The 14,140-nt window shown below is 37.0% G+C and overlaps 1 protein-coding gene across 1 annotated transcript in view; it reads left to right on the forward strand.

Moving 5' to 3' along the window:
• Positions 1–217: 217 nt before the first annotated feature.
• Positions 218–14,140, forward strand: part of LOC143147612 (acetylcholinesterase) — a 117,336-nt gene continuing 103,413 nt past the window's right edge. The window contains exon 1 of the mRNA XM_076312999.1: positions 218–526. The gene's annotated coding sequence lies outside the window, so the exon portion shown is untranslated. The remainder of the gene's footprint in view (positions 527–14,140) is intronic.

Raw genomic sequence — 14,140 nt, forward strand, 5'->3', positions numbered from 1 at the left:
AGTGCGGCCTGAACGGTTAACCGGCCTACTTCTCTATCGCACACGGTTGTCGTCTCGAATCCCTCATCTCGTTCTTGTGATTTGCGTCGTCGTCGTCGTCGTCGTCGTCGTTGTCGTCGTCGTCGTCGTTCTTCTGCGTTCACCAGGTATACCTCGATCATCCAGACCGGGTTGCAGGACCCACGGAATCGAAACAACAAGAGAAAGAGGAGAGCTCTTCCCGGAGTGGAAGAGAGAGGTATCGTCGGTGATCAGCTCGTGCCTCGGTGTGCTCGGGTTCATCTCGAACCGTGATACACCGACGCACCAGGAGCCGTTGAACGGGTAGACAACGGAAGCAGGAGACAGCCAAAGGCCGTAGAGTCAGGGTCGAACGGAAGCAGTGCTCGAGCAGTCCCCAGCTAGTAGCGGTACAAGCGCGCACGTTTCCGTACGAACGTCACCTCCTGGTTCCTCGCAGCGGTGCTCGTCGAGCTGGACACAGGAGCAGAGGAGGTGGCGACTGTGCTCGCTCTCTTGGAAATTCGTAAGTGCGTTTTCCAGCTACTACTTCCGCGGAGATCGATTCACCCTCGCGTACGCTCCGCGATCGAATCTGCCTCCGTCTCGGCGGGTCGACCCGCGTACTCTGTGCTCGCCGCTCGCTACGAGACGAGGGCTTTTGGCGGTGAACAGAGGACTGTTAGGGTCTACTGTTCACTGTTCGATGATAGTCTAGAAGCTTGTCCTAAGAGGACGAACGATAATAATAATACCAAGATGCGAGGATCTTCGTGTGTCCCTCGAGACTTTTTTGCTATTTGATGAAGGTTAGTTGAGACGAGGGCATTTGGCGGTGAACAGAGGACTATTGGGGTCTACTGTTCACTGTTCGATGATAGTCTAGAAGCTTGTCCTAAGAGGACGAACGATAATAATAATACAAACATGTGAGGATCTATGTCCCTTGAGTCTTTCTTGCGTTTTAATGAAGGTTAGTTGAGACGAGGGCATTTGGCGGTGAACAGAGGACTATTGGGGTCTACTGTTCACTGTTCGATGATAGTTTAGAAGCTTGCCCTATGAGGACGAAGAATAATAATAATACAAACATGTGAGGAACTATGTCCCTTGAGTCTTTTTTGCGTTTTAATGAAGGTTAGTTGAGACGAGGGCATTTGGCTGTGAACAGAGGACTATTGGGATCTACTGTTCACTGTTCGATGATAGTCTAGAAGCTTGTCCTAGGAGGACGAACAGTAATAATAATAAAAACATGTGAGGAATTATGTCCCTTGAGTCTTTCTTGCGTTTTAACGAAGGTTAGTTGAGACGAGGGCATTTGGCGGTGAACAGAGAATGATTAGGGTTTATTGTCCACTGTTTGATGATAGTCTAGAAGCTTGTCCTATGAGGACGAACAACAATAATAGTATGAAATGCGAAGATCTTATGTCCCTCTGTCTTTCTGTTTTGCTACTTGATGAAAACTGATCGAAACAAAGGGGTTTTAGGCAATGAACAAAAGACGATTAGGTCCACTGTTCGCTGTTTAACGATAGTCTAGAAGCTTTTCCTATGAGGACGAACAGTATTAATAATACAAACGTGAGGATCTAGGTCCCTTGAGTCTTCTTTGTGTTTTAATGATGGTCATTTGAGACGAGGGCTTTTGGCGGTGAACAGAGGACAATCCTAATCCAAAGTAGACCCTCGTCTATTATCCACTCTTTGGTGATAGTCTAGAAGCTTGTCCTATGAGGACGAACAGTATTAATAATACAAACATGTGAGGATCTACGTCCCTTGAGTCTTCTTTGCGTTTTAATGAAGGTTATTTGAGACGAGGGCTTCTGGCGGTGAACAGTGGACGATTAGGCTCTACTGTCCACTGCTTAACGATAGTCTAGAATCTTGTTCCATGAATATGGAAAGTAACATTTTATAGTTAACACTAACGTCAACGAGAAGACAATTTTTGGCGGTGCACAGAGGACAATTAGCGTCTACTGTCCATCGTTTAGGTGATAATCACCTAAAAATAGTACAGAAATAGTAGAATCATTTTCCTCTAAAGACGGAAAGTAATGGTAACTTAAAGATACAAGGTTTAATCATCATATGTTTCTGAAGCTTTTCCGGTATTTGATGAAGGTTATTTGAGTCACGAGAGTTTTAAGCGGTGAGCAGAAGACGTCTAGGGTCTACTGTTCAGTGTTGGGTGATTACTATCACCGAACTAGTCTAATGACGAATCTGGTCATTCGAAAATGAGCACCTTGTCCGTTCTTCGCGTCTTTCTCGTGATTCGATTAAAGTTATTATAGAAAATGGTCCCCTAGTCCTTTAGGTCTGCTGTTGTATGCATCTACACGAGAGGCACTCTCAACGCTTTGAGCTAAGTCCTCCTAGAACGAAAGGATGCTTTTATTTATCAACTTATTTTAGTTATTCGATTAATCTTATTGTATCTTACCCCTCCCGTTGAACTATAATCTTTCAAATCCATTTTTCACTCCATCAAGATCTCGAGTATAAAAAACGGTTTAAAGTTAAGGCGATATATTGAATCTGATAATCGCGATGGAGGTTTTCCACGAGATCTAGATTCAGATTGTTCCGTCTTTTCACGCGATCTTCCTCGTGGAAACGCGCAGGGTCCAAACAGATCAATGCTCGCACAGTCTTGGTACGTTTGTTCCTTGGAGAGAGCATGTGATCGTATCTACCTGACTCTTTCGACTCGAGGAGTCGCGTTTGTTCAAAAACCATGACTGGTAAATCGTGGAGATCGACGAGGACTTTTGACAAGCGTGGGTCAAATTTGACCCACGCTTGGCAAAGAGACAGCAGGTATTTCTAGTAATCTACCATTGTAACGTATGTATGATTCTGTCACGAATCCGAAGCACCCTTTGACTTTACATCAATCGATGCAACGCTTCGAACCGTTTACGGAAACCTGGGTCACTTTAGACCCGGCTTTACTTTCTCCAATTTTGTCATTCCTTCGATTACCTCATCAGTTTTGAAATAAATAAAATCACTCGTCGTAAATCGTTGACATCGAAGATTTTTTTTACGAACGTGGGTCAAAAGTGACCCACAATTGGCAGGGAGTCAGGGGGCATTTTTAGTAATCTACTATTGTAACCTACGTGTGGTTCTCTCACGAATTCGAGGCAGCCTTTAACTCTACGTCAATCGACGCAACGCTTCTAGCGACCATCGACAACCTGGGTCAATCTAGACCCAGCTCAACCTTTCATTTCTACTTTGTCCTTCTATCGATCGCCTCATCGGTTCTGAAATAAACAGCGCTTCAAATCACTTATCGCGAATCGAGGAAATCGACGAGATTTTTTGTTTTTTCTTGCAAGCGTGGGTCACTACAGACCCACGCTCCGTTGACCGAAAGTTAAAGGGGTATTCCGATAATCTGGCTTTGAAAAATCGATTCTTCTTTTTATTTTCTCAAAGTGTATGGCTCGAAAATATGGATTCTGAAAAGTCTGTCGTAATATGGGAAACAAGCACTCGTTTTGTCGAAGTTTCCCTCCGAATTTGGTGTCAATTAGAACTTGCACAACCATCTGAAGAAATATACATATCTTGAGAAAATCGTGTTCAAAGTTTTCATACCAGTATCGTGAGCTTCTCGTTCGTATTTTTCTATCCCCGAATTTTCTAAACATCCATTTTATATTGCTCCTAAGATTCATCGAATAAGATACATTTGTACGAACACAGTGACTGTATAGTCGGTGTCGTTCGCGACGCGTTCGACAACGACCGATTAAGTAGCGGTCGTGCGTGTCGAAGTTCTTTGAAGCTGCTCGAGGGAGGATCTACCGGCTCGTTCCCTCTTCTGACGATCGTTGCGCATCGAAACGACGAATCCGCTTTCCTTGTCGACAGAGAAGAGACTAAGGGCGCTTAAGGGGTAAAACGTTGAAATGAAAGTAATTTTTGGCAATTTTTTTCCAACGTAAAATCTCGACGAAATTTATCCTCATTTTGCATATATACTCTTCAATGTTCCAAGAAATAAATTGCTGTTTTTTGTTACAATTTATCGCCTTTTCGCGAAGCAATAAATATTATTCTTCATGGACCTTCCTTGTCGATGGTGTGCGGTCTAGAATTTTTTCACGTTGATCTGGAATAATTAGACTATTTAGAATAATTTTTTTCTAACGTAAAATCTCGACGAAATTTATCCTCATTTTGCATATATATTCTTCGATGTTCCAAGAAATAAATTGCTTTTTTTTTGTTACAATTTATCGCCCTTTCGCGAAGCAATAAATATTATTCTTCGTGGACCTTCCTTGTCGATTGTGCAATCTAATATTTTTTTTGTGTCGATTTGGAATCAAAAATTGAACATTCTTTTCGTAATAGAACTACGTACTGTACGAACCTAATTTTTGTTTAAAAAACATAAAATTAACGATAATACGCGATTCCGGGACAGATCCATTCCGATTGGAATTAATTAATTTTATTCGACTGAAAAAGAAATATCATTTTTGTTAAGCTAATTTGGCCAGTTTTTTTATAACGCTAGGCTGTAATCGTTTCCATTGTTGATAATAATATACAATATTGATCGATCGATCAGGTTCAGATAACTCAAAATTGTTCCTTCTGAGAACTCGTTAAATAGCTTAAACAAAAGTAATAGTTAATTACAAAAACTGATAGTTACTATATTAATACCTAACAGTTACTTTTCAACAATAACTAATAGTTCATTTCAGTTAAAAAAGAATTTTAAAATAGTTACAAAATTGAATTATACACAAATAACATATTTCTTCTTTAAAGGATAAAATACTTTTCGATAGTGTTTGAACAATTGTTACAAAATTGAAGGAATAAAATATTTCTCTTTTAGATAATATGCTTCTCGATAGTGTTGAAATTGTTACAAAATTGTAGGAATAAAATATTTTATTTTAAAGATAAAAAATACTTCTCTTTGGATTCTATTTATATAATATAATTATTTAAATAAAATGAACCATCCTTGCCAATAACTGTCTAAGTGCAGTTGAATCTGTGTTAAGTAAATACATAAAGAAAAAAAAAAAGGGAACAAAATATCTCACGTGTATGGGCTTCGATTTCGTCTATAACCCAGATGGTTGTTCAACATTTGCAATTACCCAAAAATTGATGAATTCGTACGGCAAAGGATGATACGCTCTACTTACTCTCCAGACACGACTCCATCGGGTTATTACTTATTCAGATAAAACTATCTCTCTGAAAAGGATATGTCGAAGCAGTCAAAAGGCAGAAACGGGCAAAGTTGTTATCTGGATAAAAATGTCAAGTAACGAATAAAAAGTAAACAGCTTTCCATCCGTTGCACGTTGAATAAAAATTAGAATGTTAATTAAAGAACGAAATGTTTCACAATGAACGAATCAAAATTTAACCGTCCAATCGAATAAACGTCGCAAATCAATCGTTACACGTTGGTTTTATTCGTCATTTATTATTCGAATAAAATTTTACCGCAACTCTGTCGAAGGATAACCGGATAAAATATTTTCGTAACAATCGAAGAATTTTTATGAAAATATCGAAAAATTTTACCAAGTCCGATAGAAAATTATTACGACGAACAAGAAAAAATATACCGACGATTAACAATTGTAAGTAAATTGTTTTTGTTCAACGAAGTAGATAAAAATTTGTAACGAGGTGGAGAAATATATTTAAAGTAAATGTTTCTTTTTTGATATAAAAACAAATTACTTTCAAATGTAACAATTTTCTTTTTTTGTACAAGTTTCATAGATTTCAACACATTTATTTATTTATAAATATTTTACTATTTTTGAGTACATCAATTCGGAGATATTAGTTTGATATATTTTTCTGTAAATTTTATGTTGTTATTGTTTAAGCTGAACTTTCAGAATAACTATAACGAAAGCACTAAGAGAAGAATTAACAAATACATTTATTTTAATTTTCGGAATAGGATTAATGTTTCGATTTAAAATATTCTGTGCGATTCGTTTACATTTTTTGATAAATAAACCTTTTTTTATTAATTTTGTATCGTATGGCGGTTAATTTCAAATATATCATTAAAAATTTGAATTACGGTATTACTATTATTCTAATGGCTATTAGTGGATACATTTTTATAGTATTAATTTCCATTTATTGCAGTTGTCAATGTGACAATGTAAACACTATTCATGAACTAAATATTTAAGTCTTTTACCTCAAGTTTTTTCTTTTATTTATTGTCAGCTAATACTAAAATTAAAAATTAATATTAAAACGTCACAATATCATAACTAATCTTGAAGGTAGAAACAAAAATTACCTAAAAATCATTGATGCTATAAACAAAGTGTAAACATATTTGATCTCTCTTGGTTAACTTGTTCAAATAATTGTTATATCGAAACTGTTTGGGTCAAATTAACTTGTGTCGAGAATATATTAAATTTAAATGAATTTCATCTCCATTCGTGATAGTGATTTATGGAAAATATGGAAGGAGATTTTTATATTATTTATATAGCATGCTTATACAAAGTATAAATGATTTTTTTATCAATATAAAAAGTTATAATTTATTTTGGCTGCTTTATGCAGTAAGTGATCAAATTATTATGAACATCTAGAAGAATTACACATTTTATCTTTTCGATCATATTTTTTTTTGTGCTTCTCATACAGATACATACTTCGATTATAATTTCATATATTCGCAACAGTTATTTATTTAATTAGTGTGCAGCAAGACCCTGATATCTAACAAGCTACCATTTTGAAAATTTATTTTTAAAAAGTAATAGATTTCACCAACATCCCGAGAAGCTCCAATGAAAACTTAATAAATATTCAACATTGTATAATACAATGCACCAATTGTTCCTACTATCTACATAACTGCCTCCTTATTCAACTCTTCCCCCCCCCCCTCACTGCTGCAAAGATTCTTAAATTTTATTATTCTTATTACCATTACGAATTCTTTAAATAATTGCTATAATAAGCACACGAAAAATTCATGACAGATCAGACTCGAGTAAAAAGAAAAAAAAAAAAAATAATTAATAAGTATCTACCATAAAAAGGAAAAAAGAAACCTAAGGAGTTGCTGTGATAAGCTGGAGAAAAAGAACCACTTGACAAGTTGCTATAATAAGTACGAAAAAAAAAAATCTTAACAAGTTACTATAATAAGTGCGAAAAAAAAACAATCTTAAAGTGTTGCTATAATAACGTGAGAAAAAAAATACTTAGCGAGTTGCATTCTGACCCGAGTGACGGTTCACGCGGACGTGACACGTGTCCAGAGAGAGAAAAAAAAAGCACCCCATCGATCCACTTAGAATATCGATTTTGCATAAAGATCGTTCCCAACAGTCCTATTAATCCGCGTGAGTTACGACAACAAAGCTATGCCGGATCAACGATAAGATCGGCGAACGGATATCGAGGAATATGTGGCACGGATTAACGGTGGGTAGGCCTGCCAGCTACGGCGATAAATTTCGATAGGCTTAAGCTCGCTGGATGCACTCGAGATCGAAGATCGGATTTTCCTAGTCGAGGTCAACCGATAAATATCGTCGCGTAGTCGTACACGGTGAAGGCCGCGCCGCTCTTCGAGTCGCTATCGAGTCGTTTTATCGCTTAACCGACTATAGTAACGTATGTCTGATTCTGTCATGAATCCGAAGCAGCCTTTAAGTCTCAGACGACCGTCCCGACGTTTCTAACGACTATCGGCAACCTGGGTCACTCTGGACCCGGCCTTACCTTTCCCTAATATTGTCTGTCAGTTCTGAAATAAACGAAATCGCTCGTCGTCAATCGAGGAGATCGACAAGGATTTTTATAGGCACGGGTCAAAATTGACCCGTGGCACGACCGATTTTTCTCGCGCGTTCGAAGCAACCTTTGACTCTCGGTCAATCGACGCGACGTTTCTAACGATTTGCGGAAACCTGGGTCACTTTAGACCCGGCCTTACCTTCTCTAATTATGTAATTCTGTCGATTGCTGCATCAGTCCCGAAATAAGTAAAATTACTCGTCGTAAATCAAAGAGATCGACGAGGATCTTTACGGGCGTGGGTCAATGTTGACCCACGCTTGTCAGGGAATCAAGGGGTATTTCTAGGGATCTACTATTGTAACGCATGTATGGTTCTGTCACGAATACGAAGCAGCCATTAACTTTACCACGATCGACGGAATGCTTCTAGCGATGATCAACAACCTGGGTCAATCTAGACCCAATTCAATCTTTCGTTTCTATTTTACCCTTTTATCGATCGCTTCTGAAATAAACAGTGCTTAAATTATTCGTCGCGAATCAAGGAAATTGGCGAGACCTTTTTTTTTTTGCGAGCGTGGGTCACTATAGACCCACGCTCGGTTAACCGACAGTTAAAGGCTTCGAACAGTCGATTTTTCTTTCTATTTTCTCAAAGTATACGGTTCAAACATATGGATTTTGAAAATTCTATCGTAATATGGAGAATAAGCACTCGTTTGTTGAAGTTTCTCTCAAAATTTGGTGTCAAGTAGAACTCGAGCAACCAGTTGAAGAAATGTATATATTTTGAAAATATCGTGTTTAAAGTTTTCATACCAGTGTCTTGAGCTTCTCGTTTGTATTTTTCTTTCCCCGAACTTTTTGAACACACACTTTATATTGCTCCTACGATTTATCGAATAAGATACATTTGATCTAATCGAGCGAAACCTGGCCATAAGACATTTAATCTTTCGAGCTAGATTTGTCGAAATACCTGTTATTACGATACGGTGTAACGATGCGTCATATTTTATGGACAACATTTCCTTTAAACGCACATGACTTTGTTAATTTTGGTAGAAATATTTTGAAGATTGAAAATCCGGGACTACGTATTATCTATAATAATATATTTTTTAAACAGAAGTCAAGGTTCATATATTTTCGTAGTTTTATTACGAAAATAACTCTGTTTGATTTTTAATTCCAGATTAACATAAAAATATGCTAGACTGCACATCGTCGAGAAGAACGTCCATGGAGAATAATATTTATTACTTCGTGAAAAATTGATAAATTTTAACAAAGAAGAAAAGTTTATATCTTGGAAAGTTAAAGAACATATATGGAAAATGATGAAAAGTTTCGTCGAGGTTTTATGTTATAAAAAAATTGATGAAAGAATACTAAGAATAGGGGCAAGAAATAATAAAACTGAACATGATTTGGTTAAGAATTGAGGGACCTTAAATCTTCCTTCGACATTTTACTAATGAGTCGTATCTTTTAAGATACTGATGCATGTCAACATTGATTTCCACATTTCGTTTTAGTATTTAGGGCACACACGGTATCATGTCGTTAAGATGCTGTGTTAATAGTTCCATTGTTAGACTTGTAATAAAAAATAGAGTGCTTGGATAGTGGAATGTTCAGATAAGGAAGATTGTACTCTACATTTCTTATTTAAGATTAGGAAGAAAAACGTTTGGTAATTGTCTCGAGAGAGGCATATTTAAAAAATTACTCTTGTTTCAAAAATATTCTCTGTATATTTTCTAACGATCTTAAGAGAGAGATATTTTTAAATAATTTTTTTTTTCAATTTCCTTAAGAAAAACATACTTCAAAATTATTCTTTTCTCTTTTCAAAAAATGTTCATTCTTTATATTCTTCTATGGTCTTAAGATATGTATATTGTAAAAATTATTCCTTTTTCAAGAAATGTTCATTCTTTATGTATGAGGAACAACGCGTCAATATTGAAATTTTCTATTGGTCTATTGACTGCGTTTTGCGCAGAGGCTGCTTTTTAATATTCCACACATTACAAGGGGGTGAAAGAAGGGTGTGGAAAGAGAAAGAAGACGTTGATTCGAGAAACCAGGGTGAATTGGAATCCGTTGGAAAACGGGATCCTTGAAACGATTCGAATAGCAAATTTATCGATTGCGCTCGACTCGCGGGAACTCTGCCTTTTATCTAACAGTGTGTAACGCGCACGTGTGTTTCGATGAGATGTATCCATTTCAGATTTTTGTTATTTAGCTTAGATATTATTCAAATTAATTACTTGAAAAAAAAAAACGGTTAATATAATATATAATCTTATTTGGTTGCATGTTATCTGAAATAACTATATCTTATTTTATTTCATCGATTGAACAATTACTTTTTAGATTATTTTATTTCTATTTCAAATCAAATAATTTTCCACTTTATTTCAATTATATATGTTCGATCGAATATTTGATTTATTTTTCAATTCCATCGTATTAACATTTTCAACGGTTTTGGAAATATACATTTTTGTATAGTGTCTCACAAGTCCGGAGAATTATTGAAGAGTAAATATATAAAAACTGAGTAAACATACAGATAATAGGACAATTATTGGTTATCTTATTTCGAATAAAACCTGCCCAACCCGGTTTATTAGTACCTATAAAAGAACAAGAAAACAAACGTAAAAAAATGTTGATAAATCGAATAAATCTGACTTCTAAAATGTCCTCCAATTTCCCCTTGAGCGTAAGTTTATTGATCCCTGAGACGATCGAAATTGATATCGCGATTTTTCTAGCGAATATTTACACGCATTGGTCTTGAAGAGGGAATCACGAGCACGCAAATACGAAGGTAAACATGCGATATATTATCTGTCGAGTTTGTTTGTGTCGAGGGGTGGGACTGCGATAATCGCATCGTTGAGATAATAATCCGTAAATAAAACGAAACATATTACGGATCGATTTAGCGTGTATCTTACGTTCCCCGATGAGAAAAAATGGTACGGTTTCCTCGAATATCGTCTCGGCGAGTCGTTATCCCCTCTCCGACCATTCGTTTCCCCCACTACTGCTCCCCAGTACCGCTACTCTTTCCACTACCGCTACTCCCCACTAGCGCTACTCCCCACTACCGCTATTCTCCCCACCACCGCTCTCCCCCACTCCGCCGCTGACTCAGCACACCACGAAACACCGAAGTCGCATGGCTCGACGCGTGTCGCGACCTGTATCACATTCAACGCACTCGGTGGCGGCTCTCATGGTCGTCGAGGACCGATTAAAAAAAAGAAAGAAAAAAAAAAAACTGAAAAACCAATGACAAGGTTGTACACACACGAGAAAAGGAAAATTGACGCGCGCGAGGCTCGTTTTTCCCCGTGGTTTTCGCGCGTTCGAAGCTTTGTCGGATCAAGGATCGTGTCAAAAGCTTTGCAACGAGAGATTTCGCGCGCGCGCGTGTACCTCGGATACAAGAGCGAGGGAATGGGGGAGAATGAACGAGAGGTAGGGAGCAGTAGACGATGAAGCAACGGCGTAAAGTAAACGTTGGACACACACAGGTGGCCTTTGCTTTCGTTTGAACTCGTAATCAGTGCCGAACTAAAAATAGGAACCGTGACCTAACTACGCTCGATTCCACAATTATGCATTTCCTCCGGTTGTCCGGCTATTTTTTGCTCCCCGTGGCCGAATCAATGCGCCGTAATTCAGCCCGTCCGTCTGTGTGACGCGACGACGACGTCGATCGGACCGAGTCCCCCCTCCCCGCTTATATGTACACGCGCCGCTGAAAGTGAGATGAAATTCAGATGGCTCGAGGGAAACAGGGTCGAGTCGATATTTTTTTTTTTTTCTTCTTTTCCTCCATTCCTCTTTTATTCTCGCAGCGATTACCCCAGCCCCGGACCGACCGAAGGGAAATCGAGGTTCGCCTCGGGATCGTAAAAAGTAGGAATCGAAGCAAGGATAGCCACCCCGCATTGTTGGCTGTCCGACAATAAGCGTGTCGAGACTCGAATAGGCGAATTCACGGTCCGATGTACAACACCCTGCGCTATTGTCGCGATCGCTTGTCGTTTTCTCCGAGTATCCTCAGCTCGTTAACTCTTATCGAGGTTTTTCAATAGTTTTTAAATTTACGTTGAATAAATTTCTGCGTAAGGAATTGTTTTTTATTTTTTGTTTTTATATAAGTATACACGATTGAAAGAGTACGATTTGTAAGGTCGTTTGATTTGTTTGTTTGTTTTTTTTTTCGTGTTGTGGATATTGAGAAAATATATAGGGTGCTGTTGAAAAAAATAATCGATTGTACTAATTATTTTTGTGAAAAATGATGTTGGAGAAAAAATAATGTTAACGCCACCTGTGCCCCTTCAAGTTTGTTTTGAAACATTTTCACAGTACTTTTAATAATGGAGATATTTAAGTGTTCTAATTTAAATGGTTCATCTTGTTCGTATTAATGAAAATCTGAGCCTCGACGAAGCTTTGAAAGATTCTACATTTTCAGTAATATTCTGTACATTAGTGTGGTCCGTGGATAATATATTTTTTACAAATATTTTTGTCTCATCCCCTTGAAATAATTCTAATACGTACGAAAATAATTCTTGTAAAATACGAGCTTGAACAAACAAGGAGAAAACGTGATTCATGAGTCTCTTTTACGTGTAAAACTACAGTACACGTTTAAGAAGATTGCATTTTGAGTCATAACGGGTCCTCTTCGTTAAGGGGCTACCTTTTTAGGCGTGTACGCAACAAACATACATGCCATTCATAGTTGAGAGGATGGTTCATGAACGAATAGAACCTGCTATAACTCCGTATGCAATCTTCTCGCGTGCATACAGTACATATGTAAATGTGCGCGACCCAGCTGTTGCTCTAAAATTGTCCACCTATTATATACAAATTTTTGGTGCAAATGGGACTGAAAAAATTCTATGGTTCGAACTAAGACAAAATATAGAATAACGAATAAAAGTTTTGTTTTTGAGAAAAATGCATTTGAAAATAAAAACGCACTAGTAGGTGAATATTGATAATAAACAGTGTCTGATAGTGCATTCTAAATTGTTTAAAAATGCATTATTTTTCAAAAAACGAAGCATCCAATGCAATTTTATTATTGCATATTTTCATTTCATTTTGAGCTATAGAATTTTTCTGACTTCATTTGTACCAAAAAATTTTGATCCAGAATGAATACATATGCAATTAAGTGCATGTCTGTTACATTGATTTTGGAATGCTTTTTTTTTCGTAAACAATGTCCTGGATACAATTTTATCATTCTACATTTTCGTCTTCTTTCGAGCCATAGAATCTCTCCGAGTCCACGTGTACTACGAATTTTAGTCCAAGATGTGTATATATATATTTCTAATTACTGTCACGTAGACAATCTTTTAATATCTCTTTGGACGAAGGACATAGTAGCTTTCGCAACCGTTTTATACCTGAGGCTACCTGACCAGGCCCAGCCATGTGTGCAGTCCTCGTATCGGTCTTGAAGTGTTAATAAAATAAAATAAAATTGTTTGCACGATTATTTTTGCAAATAAGTATTCAACGGATAAGAGAAATTTAATATTCGTATTGTTGAGCCGGTTACCTAATTCTTGGTTATCTCCTGTTGATTGTATATTTTCCTATTACAATCACGATTGTTTCCTAATCATTTTATTGTAATCTTCGTTGATTCAATCATTGATTTTAGTTTGCAGATAATTTGTGATGCCTTCTTAAACGTATTGTTTCCCGGTCAAATTGGCACGTGTGTGATCAAAAATTCATAGTTCAAGATAATTGTATTGAAAACAACTCAAGAGTTGTTTAATAAATATCCAGGTGGATGGACAACTTTTTTACAGCAGCATACAGTAATTTTTATATCTATCTAAATTTTTTTCCGTTATTCGATCAAGCTCACACTTTTATTGAAACGATTTTTTTACATATTTTATTTTTATACAGTTCTTTTTTTTTATCGGAAGTTTGATTTTTTACACAAGATCATTTAGTGGTGAAATACTCGATGCAAATTTGCTCGTAAAATACAACACTCGAGAAAAGGTGTTTAATTTCTTGGAACTTTTGCAAACCTCCCCTTTAACTGTTCTTCGTATCTTCACAAGAAACGTAGGTAATTCTAGTTACTCGCGTTAAGAGAGACACCCTGTATATACAGGTTTATGCACGGAACTGGAACAAGTCGTATCTCTTTTCCGACTGCAATTAGAAAAATATGTTAGTGGAAAAAGGTGAATGGTTCGAAGAGGACCGTGTCTTCAGGGCCATATTTTTCTCACAGGTGCAACGATGCATGTGCATTCTGCAG

This window comes from Ptiloglossa arizonensis, chromosome 5 (assembly GCF_051014685.1).
Source record: "Ptiloglossa arizonensis isolate GNS036 chromosome 5, iyPtiAriz1_principal, whole genome shotgun sequence".
Lineage (NCBI taxonomy): Eukaryota > Metazoa > Arthropoda > Insecta > Hymenoptera > Colletidae > Ptiloglossa > Ptiloglossa arizonensis.